Source organism: Mastigoproctus giganteus, chromosome 10 (genome assembly GCF_048544385.1).
Source record: "Mastigoproctus giganteus isolate SK-2022 chromosome 10, ASM4854438v1, whole genome shotgun sequence".
NCBI lineage: Eukaryota > Metazoa > Arthropoda > Arachnida > Uropygi > Thelyphonidae > Mastigoproctus > Mastigoproctus giganteus.
In genome coordinates, this window is record NC_143584.1 from 120,277,601 (window position 1) to 120,303,178 (window position 25,578).

Consider the following 25,578-nt stretch of genomic DNA (forward strand, 5'->3'; position numbering starts at 1 on the left):
ATTACTAATTGAGGTAGTGAATTAATATTAGGTATAAAACGTTTGGTCACGGCTCCTTTCGTCGAGGAATTCCATCTCATTTGCTTTTACGTAGCTCAGTCCAACATTTCGATGTTTCATTCTTTGGATCGGCAGTGGGATCATAGGACAAATCAGAAAAAGTTAGAGGATAGTAAGCAAAGCCATTGTAAATAAGATACAGATCCAGAGGTAATAAGCGTGCGATAGCTTGCAAAGATGCAGTTGAAACTGTTAGAAGAAGAACTCTATTATATACAGAAGGCACATTACTGTATACAACTCCCTTCACGGATACAAGCCAGGGATTTACATAAAAGAAATTATACAACATAATAAACAAGGATGAAAAAAAAAAAAAAAAAAAAAAAAACAGTGATGGACAGATCCTCGGGAGCAGGTTCTAATATCCTGTGACGTGGTCCTGGGAAGAAAGTCGACCGAGTACTTTCTGCCTATATTTCTTATCGACTGCAAACTTATAGAGGTCGCCGTCAAATAAGTGTATGTCCTGCAGCATTTGCTCGAGTAGGAACCGACCAGATAACTTTAACCGGTTTGGAATGGCCTGAAGATTTGGATTAACTCTAAGTCTTGGGACCGGGATCCTACATCCGCAGAAATCTGGTACTGAAATAATGCCGACCATCATTTTGATGGCCAAGACGAGTCTTCTCTCGTGAATGATAGCAGGAAGATGTCTGATGTTGAGAGATGCCGACATTTGGGTGGTCCTTGGTGCAGGGGGAAGCCGAAATTTCCATATGGCCCACTTCAGTATCCAGAATTCCCACACGAAAATCCCTCTAAGATGGGTCGTAGCAGTTGAAGTTCAGACTTCGGCGCCGTAGAATATGACCGGATAAATACATGTGTTAATATATCTGCACCTAACAACCTGGTCATGGACGTGCATAAGTTGTTGTTCAATCATCCACCGGAGTCGACAGAACTTTATTTGCAGGTGGCCTATGTGCGGTAGAAAGGAGAGCTTTTGATCAAAAATAACGCCCAGATCTGTATGTTGTTGGACGGCAGAAATCGCGGATTCTCTTCAAATGGGATGCACTACTGTTGGGATCCGTTTGAGAGAAAGTCAACTGTTTCGACTTCTCAGGACTGATGTGAAGTCCGAAACCGGAGAGGAAAGCCACAAGGTTCCGGATTTTCTGAAGGATTAAGGCATTGATATATTCAGTAGGGTCTCCAGGGCTGATGGGAGTAAACACTTTTATGTCATCAGCAATTGTGATGATATCAGTTCGGCCCGTCACGAACGACACGAGAACAAGATTCCAGACAGGACCTCGCCTCGTGGGTCTCCAACCTGTAAGAGTCCTGCTGCTGTAGCACAGATTGCCATCAATAATGGTCCTGTTCTCAAGCATTGTCTGAATAAACCAGAGCGCGTCTCCACCAAAGAGGTAATACTCACCTAGTAGCCTCGCACAAGTTCTCAGAAGAGCTAGCAAAAAAGGTCCGTTGGACGCTATCTAGTTTTGTTTGAACTGTAATAAGTTTGGTTCTGTGAAACCATATGCTGGCTGCATATGTAACGATTGGAATAAAGACTGTGTAATATAGAATTCTGAGAATTCCATTTTTTAAACTCAATCCTTCCAGATTCTGAATAACATGGCCGCAAAAAGTTTTTACTTTTTTTGGAAAGATTCTGGATGTGTATCCAGAATTTTTTTCATGAAAAATGATACCAAGATGCTTGGTATCATTTTTCATTAAGATTGCCACTTGTAATCACTTATTAGTGATTACGAATGGCAATGATACTTCATTAAACTTGATAACCGGAGATCTATTATGGTCTAGTTTTCCATGAAATATCACCATATTGGTTTTAGATGGTGACGTCCTTTATTTTTCAGGGCCCAATCCATCAAGTTGTTGAATACAGAGATGGCCCAATTGCGACCTGGAGTAACCATGTACTAAGATGGAGAGATCGTCGGCAAAGGCAATCAATTGCACATCGACCGTGTCAGAGAAACAGCCAATCATCGAGGACGACGTTCCACACAAGGGGGGGAGAAGAATGGAACCCTGGAGACACGCTTGAGAAACAGCTTTAGATACCGATTGATATTTGGTCTGGATATAGACAGTACGGTCAGCAAAGTAACTTTTGAACAGAAGGAAGAGATGTCTAGAACAAGGAGCGATTCTAATGCGCCGTAGGACACTCTCCCACCAAACACTGTTGAAGGCGTCTTCGAAATCAATAAAAACTGCCAGTGTATATTTGTAAGCAGAGCTATCAACTTTTTCAATTCAAAAAGCGCATCTTCACAACTACAACCAGGCTTAAATCCATACTGAAGAGAAGAGGAGAGTTTATTTTCCAAAAGAAGTTGATTATATCTGCATGCCATCAGTTTTTCTAATAACTTGCCTAAGTGGTATAATAAAGCGATAGGCCTGTATGATTTATGATCACTTGGTTGTTTACCTGGTTTTGGGATTATTTTAATGAGAGCAGACTTCCTAATAACAGGGAAATTCCCCTCTTCAAGACACTTCTTGAAGAGTTTCAAAAGATGGTTTGGCCTAATAGAGAAGAATCTTTTTATGAAAATACTTTCCAGTAGATCAGTACCCTGGGCATATGTTATTACTCATGGAAGAAACTGCATTTTTAAGCTCTTCCATAGAAAATAAACGAGTAGAAATGTGCGTCCAGTTCAGAGTTTTAGTATTATTTGAGATTACTGTATTAAAGATATCACCAGGAGTTAATTCATTTCTAGTGATTTTATATATAAGACCCCCACGGATCTTGATTTCCAGTTGTATGTACAAAATTCTGCCAAGATTTGGCCTTACTATTATATATTGCTTTAGTATATTTTTATGCTTCTCATTTTTATAATTTAATGTAACCTACTGACCACAAATAAAGGCTGTCTATTACATTTTGCTTTTTGACAAAAGCGTAGCGTGATGAACCTTGCGATGTTGAATCGTTAGCTCATTTGTCCACCACGAGGTACATTTTTTACGGAAAACTTTCCTTTTCGTGGATTTTGTGATAGCTGTAAAGATAGTGTTTTTAACAAAATTTGCCAGTTGATTCCCGCCAAGATGGTCCACAGAGTTTGTAGAATCAGACGGAAGATCTTTAAAGATTGATTTATCAAAGTTTTCCCAAATTATATTTCGTAGGGAAAATCTGATCAGATCATTGGGTGGAGTTGAAGCCAGTATTTTTTTTTTTTTCATTTATTAACACAAGACTGTATATACATTCTAAAGATACATATTAATCAATTTTTATACAAAATTTATATATATATATATATGCTCATATATGCTGTACCCCTTGCCTGTACCCCCAGGACACACACACATGCATATATGCATGTGTGTGTGTCCTGGTACGAAGGGTAGCTCCTACACATAAGCCCATCTGCACCTATTACTCCTGTGATAGCTCAGAACCTCTGCAAAACAGGCCTGAAAAAAGTGTTGTGTCGGACCATTTCGCCACCGGTATATGGACATGTGTTGTGTCTTATGTACGGTGGCACCTAAATGTTAGTTCAACTCTGCCATGGTACACTGTGATGAGTACAGAGCTCTGTGAAATGGCCAGATACAAGTATGGTGCTATGTCTGCGAAGTGTGTGTGTCTTGTTCTGTTGTATCTGGCCACTTAGCTACTAGGGAGCAACGATCACCAGGATGGCTGCTTCCTAGTACCCGTCCACGCCACGAGGAGGCGGGCCTCAACGATACGCATACTGTCAAACGAAAGTGACAAGGTAAGAATCCCGCATCGACTGGGAGGCCAACCCGGTTGTACCAGCAGATAAATAAAAATAAAAATAAATTAAAATTAAAATAATATTAAAAAAATAAAATTAAATTAAAAATAAATTAAATAAAATAAAAAAATAATAAAATAATAATAATAAAGTAAAATAAAATATATATAAAAAAGTAATGAACATAAGCAAAATAATAATAATAATAATAATAAATAAAATAAAATAAAACTAAGAATTCTCAAAAAAAATTATTATAGGCAAATAAAAAAAAAACAAAAATAATAATAATAAAATAAAAACCGCCAAGAATAATGAATTGAGCAGTGGTCATGTAGCTTAGTGATGGAGTGGCAATCAGCAGTAGTCGAGTTGTTGGAGAAATCAGTAGGCAAAGTCTGATTCCCCTTGTTTCATAATAAAATTTCAGGTATGAAAAAGGCAGCAAAAATTCCTCCTGTGTCAATGGGTATCAAAACACGATCTTTCCCATACAACTAGAAGACAAGCAATCATCGCCACATTGCTAGCCGTGAGGGACTGCAAAACAGAAACTGGATGTACAACTATTAGAGATTCAATTCATTCAACCAAGACAGATTAAATTTTAATCCTGATATATCGAGTAAATAAGCCAATCTTTAGTATTTCTCAGCAAATCAGTTATCTGGTCGGTTACCTTATTATATCTCTAGATAATTATTATAATCGTTCGCAGAGAGAGATATTAAAATTCTGAAGTGACTATAGAATAAACCTCAAGAAGAAGGAACGACACAATTCTGTTCATTTGTGCACTTGTCATCGCTGTTACATTGTTAGAGGAATATTTTGAATGCCCTAGGTATTTTCAGAATTTAATATTAAGGAAGAGCAACACGAGTTCTTCCTTAATAAAATAAATAAAACGCGGGCGAGCGCGCGCACACACACACACTCTATAGCAACAGCCTATTTCGGTCTAGAGATACTCAAACTACTGTAAATACACTGAGCAGTTCATTTGTGTTTCGAAGCCAAGTACGATCACCCAATGGAACAGAAACTGTTCTTCTGGTACGCTTTTCTGCGTATTCGAACTTCACTGATGTGTGTAAGTTGTTTAGCAAACTATTATACATGTGTCGTCCATTCATATCTTAACTTTTGTCCTTTTATTAGGAAAGGAATACCTACTACCCTCCTTAATATTACTGTCGGTCCAACTGCTAACCAAAAGAAAGAAAAGGAGAAATGCTGGAATCTTCTAACCAACTGTTGGCAATTCAGGTGGTCCTTGTCTACTAAAGGTATTGCAATCAAGTCGTTTATAGCTGAAATTATTATTTTATTCATAAATTTTTTAATATTATTCTTTTTCTTATTTTTTTTTCTCATTTTATTAATCTGCTGGTACCACCGGTTCGGGCTCCCAGTGGTACGGGATTTTTGCTGGGATCCACTGGAATTTATTTTTCCTCCAGTGGATGCGAGATTCTTACCTTGTCCCTTTCGTTTTACAATACGCAGATTGTTGTGGCCCGTCTCCTCGTGGCGTGGATGGGTACTAGGGAGCAGCCATCCTGGTGATCACTGCTCCCTAGTAGCTAAGTGGCCAGATACAACAAAACAAGACACACATGGGCTTTTATATGCAAGAATCACAGTGTTGGTACACACTTATGTAATACATACAAATGTAAAATATTCCATTGTCATGAAAATATTGACACATAAAAACCAATGACACTGTTGCATGCAGCACACAAAACACCTATAAGAAAGAAAAATTAAATATAAACTAACTTTTCCGTTACATAGTGCAATGGGAAAGAAGTTCCTACAAACCTGCTTCTTCACGCTGATCCCAACCAATCACAAACAGAATTGAAAACGGCAGCTCGTAAATGAGCACAACAGAATCGAAAATGCAGTAGGTAATACAAATTTCATCTAAAAATCAAATAATACTCATAAATGTGATGAAGGTCTTAAAGACGTTGAAAACTGAGAGGTTGGCAACTAACGATTTTTTAAAGATATATCAATAGTACAACGACACGAGGAAATAAAACAAAGTGGCAGAATGGTTTCTGATGTATTGCTGATAACACAATAAGAAAAGAATATGGCAGTTTCCGTTAGATAGAAAGGAAAACAGTTCGTCCGCAGCCACCAAGTCTAGACGCTTATAACACGAGCCTGTTGTTGCACAGAATGCCAATGAACGTACTGATTTATTCGTACTAAATGTCTCATTTTAAATCTAAGTGTTTCAAGAAATCTTGGCGTGATACGGCTCTGAATGGACAGGCTACACTCTTACAGTTTCAATACACGAGACTCATTTGAAGGAGACGGCTATTTAATCTATTGTTAAATAAGGACGACTAGTCGTAAGCGAATATCTTGCAAAATAAATTCTGCTACCCTGTCGATTACAGTTCTTTTCGAGACTACTATCACAATTACAGACTTTCATACTTCTTATCTTTCTATTAAAAGCAATAAGCAAATTCAATGTTTTCACACTAAATACCTTCACTTCAAATTCACAATCATGTGTCGTTTGACAATTATTTTTGTCAGAATAATTGCTTTCCTACTAAAGGAAATTCTGAAGTTTAAAGGCATAATCATAACTTAATATCTAACTCGCATTATATCTCTTTATTTTAATATTTTCACCATTCTGTAGAGAGCGTTTCTCAAAATAATAAATGCAAAATAAATTCGCATTTATTATTTACAAGTAATATAATATACAAGATTATAATTAAATGGAAACATGCAGGGAGGAGGGCGAGAGGAAGACCACGAAAAAGATGGATGGAGTAAAAAAGGACTTAAAGACCATGAGAATAAGAAGTTGGAGAAGTTTGACTTCTCTTGGGAAGTCAAAATTCCACCAATTGGTGGGGACTTATTAGTGGAACTGCGATATTCCACTAATAAGCCCTCTCAAAGGAGGACTTATTGGTCCTCCTTTGGGAGGGCTTGAATATCGCAGAGGATGCTAAGTTCCGCCGCCCTGGGTTATAACGCCAGAAGAAGAAAAAAAGAATATAATGTACAGCTTATAAAGACAAAATAGTTACTGTTTTGTTGCTAGAAAGACGTCGGTCTGTTTTACTGCAAGATTGATTCTGTATTTTCGTCAAACATGCCATCTGGTTCTTATTCAATTTTTCTTATGATTCGGTTTAATCTGGTGGCGATCTGAAGGGCGTTAAAAGCTGCTTGCTGTTAGTTACTATGATATATATCATTATATCACATCTTCATTTTTTCGAATTCCTTCTGATTCATATTAATATTTAATGGTATAAATATTTTCTCAGTTCTCATAAAAATAGTGATAACCTGGTTTGCTAAGAAAACCATTTCTTAGCAATTTCCTGCAGTTCATGTTTTGTCTCTAAATTGATGCACTGCTATTAAAATGTCAAATAATTTATTCTGGTTTATCTACCTAGACAAAGAAAATCCTGTTTACGAGAAATTAAGGCGTAGAATCATACAAATAAAAATTTATAGAGCAAGAAGTATCAAAAAAAGTTAAGGAGCTTGTATCTGGCTGGGTAGGTTATCCATGCCTCTTCTGTATAATACTTACCCTCATATTAATGCGATGCATAAAATCTTTGCGCCTCCGTAGCCAGGTGGGCAGGAGCAGCAGTGCGTAGCACACACACTTCTTGATTAGACTCGGGGTTCGAACCCGTGACCACCAGATACGGAGGATGCGGAAAGGTCAGGGAATGACCACCGCATATCCCCGGAACAATATGAACTTAATTACTAATGCTCCAAAAAACCAAATAACAAACAAACAAAATCTTTGCTGAAAAAAAAAAAAAAAAAGAAATCCTACAAATTGGTTATTTAATAATTCTTTAGTTGCAGTAATTTGTGTAACGGCGAATTTAATTATTATTATACAGAAGTAGAGTGGATGAAATTTGTTCTTCTATGTTTTATTCATAATGTTTTATATAAGTGGAATCATGACTTTATTAAACTTATCTGATAGTCGTGTTTCTTATAGTAATTTCTTTGATTATCCCGGGAGCAATATCGCCTTAGTTACTAATGCTCCAAATAACAAACAAACATAAAATCTTTGCTGGAAAAAAAAAAGAAAAAAAAAAAAAGAAATGCCTACAAATTGGTTATTTAATAATTCTTTAGTTGTAGTAATTTGTGTAACGGCGAATTTAATTATTATTACACAGAAGTAGTGTGGATGAAATTTGTTCTTCTATGTTTTATATAAGTGGAATCATGACTTTATTATACTTATCTGATAGTTGTGTTTCTTATAGTAATTTCTTTGATTGAAATCAGGGCTAAAAATAAAATCGGAAAAAAAAAAAAAAAAAAAAACTTCGAAAAAAAATTTTTAATAACTTACAATAGGGACACAATGTATTTTAGAATATTTTATACACATCCATGCCCAGAATGGTTGGGAATGAAGGTCACCTTACTTGTCTCGTTTCCATTAAGTTTCAAATCGTATGCAATTGGGCATTATTATTTCTAAATTGTAATATCACATTATATTAACAGGCTTTCAAGGGAGTGTCATTTAAGTCCGAAAACTCATTATATATTGTTAGAGGTACCATTACCATCTCATTTTATGGAAATGATGAAGGAGTCGGAAAGGCTGAATACATTTTTATTGCAAGTGTGTTGTTAATTCTTTGTCGAAATGTTTCAAGTTGGATTGGCTTTCGCCAATCCTCTTACTAAAGAACATCTGCGAATGGCTCGAAAATTTAATTAATGTAACTTTAGAAGTCTACCAAAATGCAGTGATCCTCTCCTATTAATCTTTGGAATTTCGGCATTTTAAGAATAATCTTAAAATACCGAAGTAAGTTGATCGCTTCCAAATATCTGTATTTGCACCATAGAATTTCCTAAAAATTGTTACACCTGATAAAAATTAACCTGGGAAAACTGAACAAGAGTAGGTACATTATTTGTACATTCAGAAGGAAAATTCACACAAGTTGTCACTTCTTATTATGAATTTAAAGAATACATTAGTTTAATACATATACGAGTCACAATAATAAAGAATGAACAAGTTTTGTTTTGCGATTGTATAAATCACATGTATCTATCAATTTAAAGTACTTTTCCAATTTAAGCATTAAATAGTTGTTGAATGCAATAAATAGTAAATCGCACAAAAAATAATGATAAATTAGATGATAATGAAACAAATGGGAAATGTTTCGAATACCTTATTTTAATGGAACTAATCTCCTTAGCTGTTTGCGTTTGATAGGAATTAATTTTTTATTCCAATCAAACGCAAACAGCTAAGGCGATAAGTTCCATTAAAATAAGGTACGCTAAACATTTCCTTTTTACTTAATATATTCCCGGAACTTAAGGAAATCCATAAATAATAACAGATTAGATAATAATTTAAAAGCAAAATAATTGTCAACTTTTCGCATGGTGTCAAGAAGGGGGCTTGACGACTGATACCACTATGAAAGATCAGTAATGATGAAACACTGGAATGCCTCATAAGATATTCCACATCACAATGTAGAAACTTCGTAAAATTTCCTTATTGGATATTGTGATATTTGATGTCTACTTGAGTAACTGATCTTTTCACTTTGAAGTTAGGGAGATGGCTGTCCCATACCACTTTCTCTTCATAAAATGTTTATTTCAGAATGAACATGTCTTGAAAAGCCCCTTTCCTGTTTATCGCAAAGCTATTACCTGTGGCTTTATTTCCAGGCCGATAGTATCAGGGCCAAACAATCAAAGTCGTAAAAATGTTCTCTCAAGGGTTTATGGGCGCAACTATACAGCGAAGGCCGCATTCATCTCCTAAACCTGCACATACTATGCTTTGTTTTTATCCGAATCCCTACCTCTAAAGTTTAAACACCGTGCCTCCATAATGGCAAATTTTCAGTGGCTTCCCATAATAGTATTTTATTATACACATCTAGCAATTTTCATCTAACTTTCTCCATCATTTGGGACCTACTTCTCCCTGATTTAATACTGCCATCGTTTGAATTACTTTTTACTCTAAAAAATACGTTATAATCTCTTTTGTTGCAGCTACACAAGTTTGTAAACTAAAATACAAATTCAACAATTTCCTCTGTTAAGCAATTCTTTTCTTGTTATCCATAATTAATGACGTGCCTTTAATTATTAATGATGTAGCCATTAACTGTACATTCTTGGAGTTCTCATTTTAAGCCTTCTGTTGTCATTTACATACTAAGCAAACAACCTGTAGATCTAATGAGCATCTGAATTAAACTGAAACTATTTCTCTCTGTAATTTTTCAATGTAATTATATATGTGAAAAACATTTATAGACCCAACGTGAAATGCACCAGCCACAAATATCTTTTCTCTCATTTATCAGGAGAATGCGGAATAAAAAACTGCCTTTTAGTAAAATCCCTTTATCATAAAGCACTATAAGTACATCGTAATAACCAGCTTTAGGAGAGCCAGTTGAATGCCCGGTATAAAAATATTTCATATACTGCAGAAAACTATTAAAACTGAACATTGTAAAAGAGTTCACATTTAGCTAATAATATGAAACCCTCCTTAATAATTGTGAACATATACCTTAATTGTGTTTATATATATCTTAAAGATTACATCCAGCATACGAACAACTGTTTCAGAGAAAACATTAGCTATTAGTTCAGTTCATAATTTACTGGAACTGTTAAATTTTTCGAGGATTTAGTATATTATGTCAGCAAACTACGTCTATTCTATGCTCTGTTAACTTGTGTTTCTTGAATAAAAACATGATAAAAAGGAAAATCATACAATCCTAACAGGAGACCGAGTTAAGAAGTCCATAAAAGTTCTTCCTGTCGAAATGGGATTCAAAGCCAGACCTTTTTCAAATGGTATGGAAGGAGAGCGATTATAAACATTGTGCTATCCACAAGTTATAAAACTGTGTTAAGAGTACAAAGAAATACTCTTAAATAAGGCTAGGCATTCCATATTACACTACATTTTAATGTAATGCAGCCATGAATTTATTTTAGTATGCAGCATTGATGATTATTCCCATGCTGTCTAGTTAGTTGAGAGTGCGGAAGCTGAATATTTGCGATAGCGGTTGTCTTTGACAGCAAACTGCCAAATAGGCATTCCTTTCCTTTAAGAGTATCATTTATTCTTAATAAGTTAGCATAATACAGGATAAGCGATAAACATCAGATAATGTTACCTGAGCCTGGATAACTTTCATTTATATATTCGAGCAATCATTAATAGTTAAAACGAATCAGTAATTCGTGGAGATTCAAAAGAAAAAAAAAAAAAAAGAAAAAAACAAATACGTCACCAGGAATATTAATAAGGGCGGCTGATAGCTTAAAAAAAAAAAAAAAAACCACCAATAATAATTTCCTATATATGGAATTTCCAGTTGATCAGGATGATGCGAAACGAATGGCCTAAACTCTCCATGTACCGAAATTAAATTTGCTAGTTTGAGAAAGGTAGATTCGGAAGCGGCAAATAATGTAAGGAATAACCATTATATAATCGTCAATTATATAATCCTGAGTAATTTATAAGTGTCAATCATCTAGTCATCAGCATCACCAACCCATCTTAAGGCATTTCTTAATTGTGAAAACTGATCTCAGATTGACTTAATAAATAAACCTTTTCACCATCTCTACAACATACTCTTATCCACCATACCAACCCCCGCTCCCTACTTCGGAGACTATCAGTTTGCTTCAAGTTCATCACCGGAAAACTTGTTGCGTCCTCATAATCCTTCAATGAGTATTTTGCTGTTACAACAAGAGAATCCCTCATCGATTGCTCATAGCTACGTTTCATGTTGCTTACTCATATGATCAGAGTATACTCTGTATTTTACATCAACATGCCCCTCTTCCTCATTTCAATGAGAATTAGCAGTCATCTACTCAGCAAGGCCAGAAGAATATACAGAACCAACGTCTTTCAAGAGAGTTGTTCACATTTGTCACTATGAAATGTTTGCTCAACTCTGTCACCGTATATCAATGATATAAATGCTGGCTAAGCTCGCTTTGAATTGCCACAGTGATTTAACTGTCACTTTTTGGTTTGAACTTACGACTCGAAAGTCCTTTATTACTACACAGCACTCTTGAGACTATTCTTCTTAATATACTTTGCTTAACTGTTTAATTCATTTTCCTTTCTTAACCGCTTGACTTAAATCAACAGTACACTGCACTATAGTAACTCGTTTTTGATTGTATGTATTTATCTTATTATCATTTTTTTTTTTATCTTTGCGGTTATTTTTTTTTTGTGAAGATTCAAAAGAAAAAAAAACAAAAAACAACTGCTCACCAGGAATATTCCTAAGGGCGACTGATAGCTTAAATGCGCAATATTTTTTCAGTAAAAGGTAAACTGCAGCCATTACCAACCCACTGCAGGATGGAAGCCTTCTCAACAATTCATGCTGAGGGAAATAGGCCATAATCTGCCACGCTGGTCCAGTGCGGGTTGGCAGATAGACCGTATTTAGCAGTCAGGAGCTTGAACCCCAGTACAGTTAAACATAAGAAAAGCACCTGGGGTGGATGGGATCTATCCAGTTATATTAAAGGAGGCGGCAAAGCAACTAAGCAAACCCTTAGCCATAATTATGGGAGCATCCTTGGACTCAGGGGAGGTTCCCACGGAATGGAGAAGTGCAAATGTATCCCCAATTCACAAAGGGGGATCGAAGGGTGACACGAGTAATTACAGACCAGTTAGTTTAACTTCTGTTCCGGATAAAATAATGGAGTCACTAGTTAAAGATGCATTGCAGGATCATCTAGACAAGACTGCAGCAATAATTTAGACACAGCTTGGGTTTGTTAAGGGAAAGTCTTGTCTGACAAATTTGATAGGATATTATGATGTGGTTACAAAGGAACTGGATGCAAAAAATAATTTTGATATCATATATTTTGGATTTCAGGAAAGCTTTTGACACTGTTCCGCATGAAAGACTATTGTACAAATTGGAGCATAATGGTATTAAGGGTAAGTTGCTACAATGGATAAAAGGATGGTTAAGTGGGGGAAGACAGAGGGTGGTAATCAATGGGTGCTGCTCCTCGTGGACTAATGTTATTAGTGGAGTCCCACAGTGTTCGGTGGTGGGTCCACTGTTGTTTTGTATATTTATCAATGATATTGATGAAGGTATATCACGCTTAATGTCGAAGTTTGCAGATGATACAAAGGTTGGCAGGGTTGTTAATGACAGTAATGGCAGTGTACTACTGCAACAGGATCTAGATGATTTGGGCAAATGGGCTAACAAGTGGCAACTGAAGTTTAACCTTGACAAATGCAAAGTACTGCATATGGGGAGAAGTAACCCCAGAGAAACGTACCGACTGTGTGGTACTACAATTAAGGTGGTAGAAAATGAAAAAGACCTGGGAGTAATTGTGCAGGCAGATATGAAGTTTTCTGAGCAATGCAGACAGGCTGCCAGGGCAAGTCATGGGGTTTTGTCAATGGTATATAGGAATTTTGCTAGCAGGGAAAAGGAGGTGATTATCCCTCTATATAAGGCAATGGTCAGGCCAAGCCTTAAGAAAAGACAGATAAGTAGAATAGATGTGCGAAAATTTGCCTTTAGCCAGCGGGTGGTTAATTGCTGGAATAAACTTCCATCTGTCGTTGTGGAAGTTGATAGGTTGAATAAATTTAAGGAGGAACTGGACAGGCATTTGGAGGGAATGGTGTGATTTTTTTTTTTTTTTTTTGGCTGATGCTGCATAAGCTCATACACATGCTTCCTTGTGATCACATGCCACTACTACTACTACAATACTCAAAGAGCGTGTACTACTACACTCCCGCCCCTGACCACTCGGCTACGGAGGCCGTTCACAGTTCCCAGTAACAAGTGTTTAAACATTGGTTAGTTGGAAAACACGTCACGTACCTCTTCACCAGAGCAAGTTCATAAATTTCAAATTTAGATTTGATCAGTATGCAATAAAATAATATAATGCAAGAGAGATTAAAAAGGGCTTTCGAAACTGAGTATAGCACATAAGGGATTAAAATTGTACTACATATGAGCTTCTGACCAACACTGCTATTCAGATTACAAAAAGAAGTCCATAATTTCACAGGTAATGGACGCTGCTTCCCACCAATCAATTTAAATTAAAGCTAGCAAACCCTGAATGTACCACATTAATAAACTGGTTATATATCTGCTAACATAACTTCGAAAAACAGAATAATCTGAATAATGTAGTCTCAAAGAGATAACTCTCTAATGGGCACCATTAAGCCAACGGATAACATTAAGGGTAGACAAAACTGAATGAACAAAGTTTTTAACTGATGTAATCAACTGCACATTACGTAAAATAACTCAACACCTCGTCAGTGTTTATAAATACTGAACTCTAGAAAGATACGCTGTCTGTTCAAGTTTCACATCAATGATTTATAGCAGGAAAAAAAAAAACTATAGAAATTACATGGTGCTTATTAGGTTATTATTCGAAGATGCATGCAGGAGTGAGAAAATGTTAATCTTATGGCTAGCAAACAACGTTTTGAAAAACAATTATCTTCAAAATATACTGCAACGGCATCTCTCAACTGGTAGAGGGGAAATGGCATTTAGCCATTTCCCCTCTACCAGTTGTGAGAGGTTATTAGTGATACCTCTCACAACTAGTATCACTAATACTGATTAAAATTAGGATAGTTTATATCGCAATTTCCCATATGTCTAAACGTACGTTTTTAGGTCACTACTCCAGACAACTTAAATTGCTAAACCAAGATAAATTTGAAACTAATATATTTCAGTCAAAAAAAAAAATGTTTTTAATGAAGCTCCTTCGACTATTCAATTTTCGCTTATATAATAGTGTTCTTGCCATTATTTAGGCCTAGTTATTATTAAAGGACGTACGAATACATGCGCCATTTAAATGCACTGCAATTAGCAGAATGATCACAGCATGTGCAGCTGTATTTCCTTTGTGAATATTCACAGCTGTTTTCATAATTCGCAGCAATAACACATGTACAGCTACTAGATCATAATAAACTCCCTGTTTGAAGAGAAGATATTATGAGTGATCCAAAAGTCAGGAAACACAAATTTATCGCAAAAGACACGTAAGACAGAGAAAATTTTGTGAAAATGAGCAATGTAGTTTAAAATGTGAGAAAAAAGTATGTCACAGTCAGTGATAAAAACATCCGCCACCAACATTCACTGGCATATTTTCGGCAACAAGAAAATTTTGGAAACACATCATAAAATTTCACTATAAATCTTTCAATAAGGTTGGCAATGTCCAAGTTATTTATGTTTTCAAAAACTCTCTCTTTGAGATAATTCCATAGGAAATAATCTGGTGACTGATAAATATATTTCGGGAACCACAATAGTCTGATCCTCAAATAATGAGGCAATCCCAGCCAACACGGGAGACATGAACGTTCCACCAATCCCAACACGGGAGACATGAACGTTCCACCATCTTGTATTAGGCGCAGTAACAACTAAGGCTATGGAGGTGTCAGTATATATAGTATCGGCGAATTTGGTGTATTCTGTGATCGATTTGCTGGACGAAAAATCCAAGTTTCCAATATGCAATCCTCTCTTGAGACCAACTAATTCAGCCACTTCGTGAAAATACCGATACAAATTCCTCATTGACGGGATTCGAACCGCCGCCTACCCACCCCGTTTGGTTGATTATATCCACAGTGCTACTCGCGAGGGCTGTCTTGCTGGAAATAACCTTCCAGACACTGTATCATCTGTTGATCTAAAACTCTGATGATAACTTTCAAAATTTAACAAGCTTTTAAAGAAAATTGTCCATTAATTGTGATGGCTTTGCACACTATACGCTGACTTTTAAGATAATGTAAACGCGTTTCGTGGAATGCACATGGATTCAGTTGCCTACAGATTTTTAAATGTAACCTGAAAGATAAAGTCAAACAACATCGTTGTAAAATGTGAACTCTAACACCTCTAAATTCCCTGCTATATGCAAATAAACTGCAGGTAATAAGAAAATCGGTTATTTTTAATCTAGTTTTATTAATAAATGGACAGTACTGATATAGTTGGAGTGAAGTTTTGCTTTGCTCTTGACTGTTGAATGAAATGATCGGTACAACAGGGAACATTAAGAGGACAGACACAGCAGAGATCTTTGGAAAGACCGCAACAGATGATTACTAGCATCTTGCATACATTCTCTAACCAAAAATAATTTCCCTAACTGTAGATTTCAAGGCCTATTCTTGTATCCAATTTTAGTTCATATGATGTTACTGCTTTTACTTAAAATCTGGTCGATAACTAACTTTCAATGAGAAATCGATCCCGATTTTACTGAATTTTGAATTATCCTGCATAAGTAAATATGAGAAATTACGAGTAAATAAGAAAAATAATATACCAGATGAGGATTAGAAGTATGCCTCATGCAAAAATATCTATAAAATTTAAATATTTTAGTTAAAATATTATCTAATTTATATGATAATTAAACTCTAAATTTTGTTTGATTATAGGAGTGTTCGAAAAAGTCACATATAAAATTTTCGTTTAAGAATATGTATAAAGAACTGTTTCGACCAAAAGAAAACACAGGTCACAGAAGGTCACAGGATCTTTGGAAGGAGGACTGCTTATTTGTTCTTGTTTATTTTTTTTCTTTTTCTTTTTTTACAAAATGTCCCTTACCAAACTCAAAGAAAAGCATATCTAAAGGTGAGCAGGCTGAAGACTTTAGATGCAACGTCAGATTCTCCAAAGTCCACTAAATTGCGGTGGCCAGCGGAACAATTCAATTACTGCTGGAACAGGGACCCCACAGCTACCTTATTTCTGAAAATTTTAAAAATACGTGCGGCCAAGGAAATTCAGATCTATAGGATCTACACAATTTCCATGTGATGACACGAAATGAGAAAATAGGCACTTGTATTCTTGCCTCTACCTTATTAAATCTCTAATTCTATGTAGCCATCACAGAATATGAACAGAACATTTTATTAGTTGATGATTAAAACTATGTTTCCCTCACATCCGAAGTTCTTTACAGAGAGTGAACAGAGTATATATAAGTAAGCACATAAACAAAAAAGTGGGGACAGAATAAGTCGGTCAATACTTTGAGTAAAAATACTGAAGGTGCTTGTGACTGCATTATGTATAAGTGAACATTTTTTTCTGAAGGCGTGTAAAAAAAAAGTTCACTGTATTTTGTTTCAAAATGACCGAGCAGCATCCTAAATAACTCGCTTATACCTCTAGTGGCTGAATAATAATTTCCTGATAAACTCAGTCTTTGTACTTTCAAAGAATGTCTAAAACGTAAATTCCAAACTCGTAATTTCATAAAGAAGTTGTCAATTCCCCCCCCCCCGGTTCTAGGATAACAGAACGTTCACAAACATATAGCAGGGTAAACCACTCAGGGAGATGGAATTCTGTTGGGAATGAATCGTTTTGGCAGAGACAGATGAGGTTAGCCATACCGCATCGGTTTGTTGATGCAATATGAACAGCTGATTCGGGATCCTGTTTCAGTATCAATGGATTTTTCTCGCTGTTGCTAGTCTTTCTGCTATTCCTGGTAGAGGGGTGATAAAATTGTCGTGTAAATGCTACCCACTACTGCCCATTTTGTGATTCACGTAAGGCTGACAACGTTTGAAGTAGGGTGTTAAGCGCCAAGGCACCTAAGGTTACGAGGGATCAGTATTTTGTGTTTGCAGTTGCGTTATTCTTCGGTCGGTTTCCATGACTGGGGAATGAAAAACAAGATTTTCCGTGAAATAAAACTTTGAAAATCATGCCTGACCAACTCAGGGGCGTAATGTAAAATGTCCATAATAATCCCTTCCATTTCGAAAGGATCTGAACTCGGCCTTTTCCGCACGGTCTGAAAGTTTGTTTGTTTGGTTTTTAGGAGCATTAGCAACTAAGGCCATATTGCTCCAAGGGGGGGGGGATATGCGGTGGTCATTCCCTAACCTTTCCGCATCCTCCGTATTTGGTGGTCACGGGCTTGAACCCGGTCTAATCAAGAAGCGTGTGCTACGCACTGCTGCTCCTGCCCACCTGGCTACGGAGGCGCCCACGGTCTGAAAGAACACCGATCATACAAACCTACCTGCAAGCCATCTGGCAACAGCGCTGGGCGGACTCCACTAAAGGAGACATCACGCGGAAATTCTTGCCAAATAACCAAGCAGCATATCCACAATATCCACCATGGTTCTCCTCAGGCCAATACACCACATAACTCCTTACAGGACACGGTGCAATCCGCAGAAAACTGACCATGTTGTGAATAGTAGATAATTCACTGTGCACATGCGGTTACCCTGAAACATGGGACCACTTGATGCACGAATGAGAGTTCTACAAAGACCTCCGCTGCCTCCTCGTAACCCAACTGCACTTCATCCCAAAATATCAGTAACAGTACCTCCTACAGAACGAAGAATCATACAGAGCTTTTTCCAAATACGTTCAGTCTCTTTGCCAGACGTATGATCCTCTCACACCTTGTCAACCACAACCAATTGGATCCAACATAGCTGCAACCCTGCTGATACGACCACCAACATGTGACCACAAGCTCTGATACCCTTGACTACCAAGAGACTAATGGACGGTATCTCAACCACGTGGACCCAATATAGCTACAACCTCGCAGATAATATTACTATCAAGTGACCACAAAGCATCGACCATTCCTGAATCCATCGACAACCAAGAGACATCTGGACGGAAAACACGCATCCCAACTGCGACCAAGGTGAATATCCATGACTTGGACTTTATCGATCGTCAAGTGACAACAGGACGAGACACGCGTCCCAAGTGTGACCAAACCACATATCTCTGACGTAAACCTTACCGGACGGAGCCCTGCTCCGTCCGGTAAGGTTTACGTCAGGAAGTCACTCAGTGACTTCCTGAATCCTGGATGAGATTACCACAACAACAACAGACTCAGCATCTACTGTTGGCCATCTTGGCTCTCCAAACCACGCTCCCTTGCATGGTCTTATCTTCCCTTTCCCCGGCGGTAGGGGAAGGAGATGGACCCGGTCTCCCCCTTCGCTCCTCCTCTTTTTCCTTTCCTGGTGGGGCATGGGCCTGTCCCACTGACCAGTGATACTCTGCGGCTGTCTTCCCTATTGTCCCCATACTTCTGTCTCTCACTCCTCAGGCTTCAGTCTCCCTTCCCTCTATAGCTATCTCACGACTAGCGTTTGACCCTTGTCAATACTACCCAAGCCCCACACTCAAAAAATTTTAACTCTACCCTGCATAACATATCTCTTTCGGCATGACCAAATTTCTAGCGTTTCTCGGAGCCCCCCCCAGTTTTTTAAGGAGCTAGCCACTGAAATTTCAGGAAATTAAGTGGCAGGACCTGCCAGAGTAAATATCTAAATACTGGAGTACCTGGTCTGACTCCACGAGGTATAGTGTGGGCAACGGTGGGTCCCATTAGCGACCCAACGGCTAAAAGGTCAGATGAACAACGGTACAAAACATTACACAGCACAATATCCAGACACTTTTAAGCCTCTGGTCTCTACCGTGTTCCGTTTCACACCACAACGTATATAGACCCTAAACGCACTATACACATAACCATGATGAAAGCAACGCGGAGATGGGGGGGGGGGAACCCCTAGTACCGCTAGAAATCAATACACTACACATAACCATTGTGCTAGCGGTGAGGTAGATAGGTAAACCAAACATAAAACTCCTTTGAACTTTGACATCACCAAGCCAAATTGACTATGGTGATATACTGGCACCCGTACCATATGGGTATTATGTATTATGGGTATTACACACAAAAAAAGAAGTGGATATATTTTTTTTTTTTTTTGTGTGTGTGTGCATAGTCTTATGTATAGCGGCTCCCGAACGCTAGTCCATCTCCGGCAGGGTATTATGAGAGTATGTCATTACAACAAGACTATTGTATTACATGATATATCGAATAATGGGGTTTTGTGAGTCATTTTCGGAAAAATATGCTCCTTGATGCAGTTAATGTCAACTGTTTTATCCAGTAATGTATATAAACATTTGCAACTGTTCCGAAGTGGTGCGTCGAAATACAAGGAGGAATCTTGATCTCCATTCGACGACTAGTTTATGGTGCAAAGTGTGGGCTTAATTTTAACTGCGATGATGAGTTTTTCAAACAAGTTCACCGCCATTCAGACAAGAAGTGTTGGAGAACGAAAGAGCCAGGATACTATTTCCTTCTGTATTGTACTTGAAATATCATCATTGAAACGAAAGCAAAATAACATTTCAATTAAGAACATTGGAAATATTGTGAAAGTGCATTAAGAACATATTTTCATATTAAAAGTATTTTAAGATCCAATCCAAAACAGCACAGAAATGTGGGTTAGTGTTTGTTTACAGATGATATATATATTTTTTTAATCTCCGAATACTACTACAAAATTAATTGAGGATAAAACTACGGATAAAATTATTTATTAGTGTTTGTGCATAGCAAGCCGAATAGATTTTATCTGTGAACAAATCCGTGTGGAGTTTAAACCCTATAGCAAAACACCCACAAACATAAGAAAGTGATTCTATTCATCCATGAGAAAGAAATTTTATTCATCAATGAGAAAGTAATTCTATTCATTCTATATTCATCGCAAAAGTCTTTTTGTAAAAGTATAATTTTTAGCATATTTTCATAGTTAATAAATTACCATTATTGCATAAGGGAAGGCATTCCCATTGAGCAGCTTTTCCAGCTTGCAGCAACTGCAACAAATATCATCTTCATAGTTTTTTTAACCCTTTCATGAACGTTTCGGGTGCTCTATAGGATTATGTCTCGGCACTCATATTTAACATAATATTTGCATCCATTGTTCGGCATATATTGTTTTAATATACAACAGTGCACCTTTTCAAAGGTAAAAAACAATGCATACTACATAAATAATATTAAATTTATAGAACTAACGTTCTCTTATTCAGCCAAAGCATCATCCAAAAAACAAATCCATACAACCATTCCCTCTCAATGTTGGCCAGTTCCTCCTTGAATTTATTTAAGCTCTCAACTTCCACAACGATAGATGGAAGTTTTTTCCAGCAAATAACCACCAGCTGGCTAAAGGAAAATTTCCACACATCTATTCTACAACTGCCTTTCCTCAATTTGAATTTATTCCCCCAATGGTTGGTAATCTGAGCAAGTGGAAGGATTCCATCAGAATTCAGAGTGCTAAACCCATGCAAGGCCTTATACACCTCAATCAGATCACGTCGCAGGTGCCTAGTCTCCAGCCACTGCAATTTGCAGAACTTAAGCCTCTCTTGGAAAGAAGATCCCTTCATTCCCCTCACCAATCTTGTTGCCCTTCTCTGTACACACTCAAGAAAAGCTACATCCTCCCTAAAATGATGCCTCCAGACCTGAACGCAGTACTCAAGGCGTGGCCTGACCATTGCTTTATACAAAGGGATAATCACCTTTTCCCAGCTAACAAAATTGCTGTATATCATTGACAAAACCCAATGACCTCAGAAAACTTCATATCTGACTGCACAATTACTCCCAGGTCTTTTTCATTTTCAACCACCCTAAGTGTAGTACCACACAGTTGGTACGTTCCTCTGATGTTTCTTCAACCCATATGCAGTACTTTGCATTTGTCAATGTTAAACTTCAGTTGCCACTTCTCAGCCCATTTGCCCAACTTATCTAGATCCTGTTGCAGTAGCACACTGCCATTACTGTCATCAATATCACTAATAAATATACAAAACAACAGTGGGCCCAACACCGAACCCTGTGAAACTCTACTAATAACATTAGTCCACGAAGAGCAGCGCCCATTGATTACTACCCTCTGTCTTCTCCCACTCAACCACCCTATTATCCATTGTAGCAGCTTACCCTTAATACCATTCTGCTCCAATTTATACTGTAGTCTTCTATGCGCAACAGTGTCAAATTCTTTTTTCTGAAATCCAAGTATATGATATCAAAATTATTTTTTGCATCCAGTTCCTTTATAACCACATCATGCACTGTGCTGCCATTTTATTAGGTACACCCTGCTGTGCACACAAATGGTTTGTTCCACAACGTTGCAAGTCACATGACCACAGCTGTGGATATAAATGCAGCAGAACAACCTTTCTAGTATCAGTTATGCGTACAAACCGTAGCAAGAATGGGCAAAAGGAGTGATCGAACGGACTTCGAACGTGGCATGGTAGTAGGTGCAAGACGTGCTGGACAAAGCATCTCTGAAACGGCAGTTCTAAACTTTTGACGCACCACAGATTCAAGGGTGTATGGAGAATGGTGCAACGAACAGAAAACATCCTCTCAACGGCACTCCTGTGGAAGAAAATCGCTTGTTGATGAGAGAGGTCAGAGGAGGATGGCTAGAACTGTGCAAGCAAACAGACAGGCCACAATGTCGCACATCACGTCAGAATACAACCTTATTGCGCAGAACAAAATATCGCAATGGACTACAACAGACGAAGGCCACATCGCAAACCTTTGTTATCAATGAAGAACAAGAGAGAGCACGCCTCCTGTGGGCACAGCAACATCAGCACTGGACTATCGACGACTGGAAAACAGTTGCTTGGTCTGACGAGTCGAAGTTCCTGGTGCATCATGTTGATGGAAGGCTTAGAATTTGCGAAAACAATATGAATCCATGGACCCGCCATGTCTGCCGACTACTGTGCAAGGTGGTGGGATCAGAGTTATGGTGTGACACACGTTGGGTCCAGTGATACCCATAGATTCACATCTGAATGCCACATCGTACCTAAACATCGTTGCTGACCAAGTGCATCCGTTCATGTTGACAGTTTATCCTCAGTCAGATGGTTACTTCCAGCAGGATAATGAACTGGTGAACAAAGCCCCGAAATCAATATGTAATGGTTCCAGGAACATGACAATGACATTTCTTTGCTGCAGTGACCCGCTCAGTTCCCCGGATCTCAATCCTATTGAACATCTTTGGGATGAGCTCGAAAGGGCTGTTCACTGCAGGCCTACAGCTCCGTCGAATCTTAAGGAACTGCGTGACAAACTCATGTCTGCATGCTACTCCATTCCTGCACAACGTTTTCAGCATCTTGTTCATTCCATGCCTAGACGAATTCAAGCTGTTTTGAAGGCTAAAGGAGGCTGAACACGCTACTAGGTAGGTGTACCTAATAAAGTGGCAGTACAGTGTAGTATCCAATCATATTTGTCAGACACGACTTTCCCTTAACAAACCCATGCTGTGTCTGAATTATTGCTGCAGTCTTGTCTAGATTATCTCGCAATGCATCTTTAACCAGTGACTCCATTATTTTACCCGGAACAGAAATTAAACTACTTAGTCTGTAATTACTCGTGTCACCCTCCATCCCCCTTTGTGAATTGAATTAGGGATACATTGGCAAATCTCCAGTCCGTGGGGACCTCTCCTGAGTCCAATGATGCTCTCATAATTATGGATAAGGGCTTGCTTAGTTCCTTTGCCGCCTCCTTTAATTATTATTATTATTATTATTATCCGTTTATTAAGATTAAAATGTGGTTCACCCCGGGTGCCAGGAGGGTGAGAGGTTTACATACTGAGGTGCGAGGAACCACATGTACAATGTACAAGAGTACATGCGTGCTCGACCCGAGATATTTACAGAATTGAACTTACATACGCTTGAAATAAAAACAAAGTTTATAGCAATAGGCATCAGAATTAAAACAAAAAAAAAAAAAAAAATTCAGGAAACAAAACGACCAGGCGTAGGTGATCGCCACAGATTCAGTAGTTGGTAACAGTTCTTGAGGCATTCCTTTCTGTAGAGCTTGTCCTCACAGAACTTATCAGGGTTGATGCCCAGTTTATTGTAGATTTCGAGGCAGTAGGCCGGAAACATGCCCCTAAGAGAATCAGTGTTTGTAAGGGTAAACCGCAGAGGGTGGTAGGAGTCGCGGCGTTCATCTCTTGTCTTCTTTGGGCCAGAGCCGACCGGGCTAGCCGGGTAGGTAAAGTGCCTGCATGGCAACCCAAAGGTCGCGGGTTCGATTCCCGCCTCGGGCTGGATATCACGATGGTGCCGAACCAACCGGTTGGTTGGATATCCCGGCCACGATACACGAAGGAAGCAAGAAAAAATTGGTTCCTTCGTGTCTTGATCACATCATACGAAATAAATAAATAAATTTGGGCCAGAGATTAACGGGGATACGGATGGAGCATCTATTCGGCCTGTGATAAGCTGAGCTAGCATGAGTGCATTTCTTGTCGTAATGAGAAGTCTCCAGGGAGTGGTCCCTAGATTAGCTTGGAGAATGGATCCAGAGATAGTAAAAGGGCGACCCACCACCCTGTTCATCCATCTGAGCAACCAATATTCCAGATTGAGGTACTTTTTTAGGTGTGAGGCAGGAGCAGATGACCAAATTTCAGATGCGTAGAGAGGGATGGGGGTAATGCACCTCAGGATGTACCGACAAAGCAGCGCTGGCTGATGCACACCAACGAGCTCCTGACGCACTGCCCACATTGCCGCGGACGTCTTCTGTCTCATCCTGACAAAGTGAAGCTGGAAGGCGAGTCCAACATCCCAGGTAACGGGATAGATCCCATCCACCCCAGTTGCCTTTCTTATGTTTAACTTCAACAATTTCTCCTCCACTTTTCTCTCAGTTATTACAAAATCATTAAGCACCCTACTATATTTTGAGAACCATGATACAATTTGATAACCTTCTTCAGTAATGTGGGAGTCGTAAAAATTAAGAGAAAAAAAAAATCAGTTAACTATTTTTTGTTGGCTAAAAGACTCAAAATGGTTTCTCGTTCATGTCTGCCGTAAATCAAATCAATGTATTGGCGTGTGTGTGTGTGTGCGTGCGTGCGTGCGTGCGTATTAGGCGCCAAAACAACTAAAGCTACGAGGCGTCGGTATGTAGTGTCTGTAAATGAGTAAATTCATTGGTCGGTTTGCCGTTTTCCACATTTAAAACCAGTATCCGGTGTATAAAATAAATAAATAAAAAAAATAAAAAAAAAGCAACTCCCGTCTGAGACCGACTAATTTAGCCAAGTTGTGAAAAAAGTAGTTAAAAATCACTGAGTGGATTCGAACTCGGGCCATTTTCCACCAATTATAACCACTTTCTACCCGCGAGGGCATCAGCGTGTTTGTCTTTTTAGCTTGCATACAACAGAACAAACACTGTTTTGTTGTGCTACAAGTCGATTCTGAAAATAAACAACATGAATCTAGTGTGAATAATCTAATTAGAAATGAACCATAATCTTTATTCCAAATGAAGACATAATCTTCATAATCATATTTACATAATCTTCATTTGGAATAAAGGTCTAAATGATGATTATGTAAAAATACGGTGAAAACTGAATACTATAATGAAATGTAACAATTTAAAAGCAAAGTAAAGAGTACAAAACAGATATTTCCAATTATTCATCTCTTGAAATGTTGGAATTTGCTGTTTTCATAGAAAAACATAAGTACACAACTCAACTGTCAACGGCAGTATTTTGATCTGCAAATTTAATGAGAGATGCTAGTTCCACTCTTCATGATGACCTAACTGAGTGTTCTTATTATCCAAACTGTTTTGGCTTAAAAAACAGTGCCATTCCAATTTAACAACATCACAAGTTACGACAGTTCGACTT

General features: G+C 37.9%; 1 protein-coding gene across 1 annotated transcript in view; it reads right to left on the reverse strand.

Annotated features, from left to right (window-relative positions):
• Positions 1-25,578, reverse strand: part of LOC150079255 (calmodulin-binding transcription activator 1-like) — a 927,385-nt gene that overhangs the window by 901,237 nt on the left and 570 nt on the right. The window lies entirely within an intron of this gene.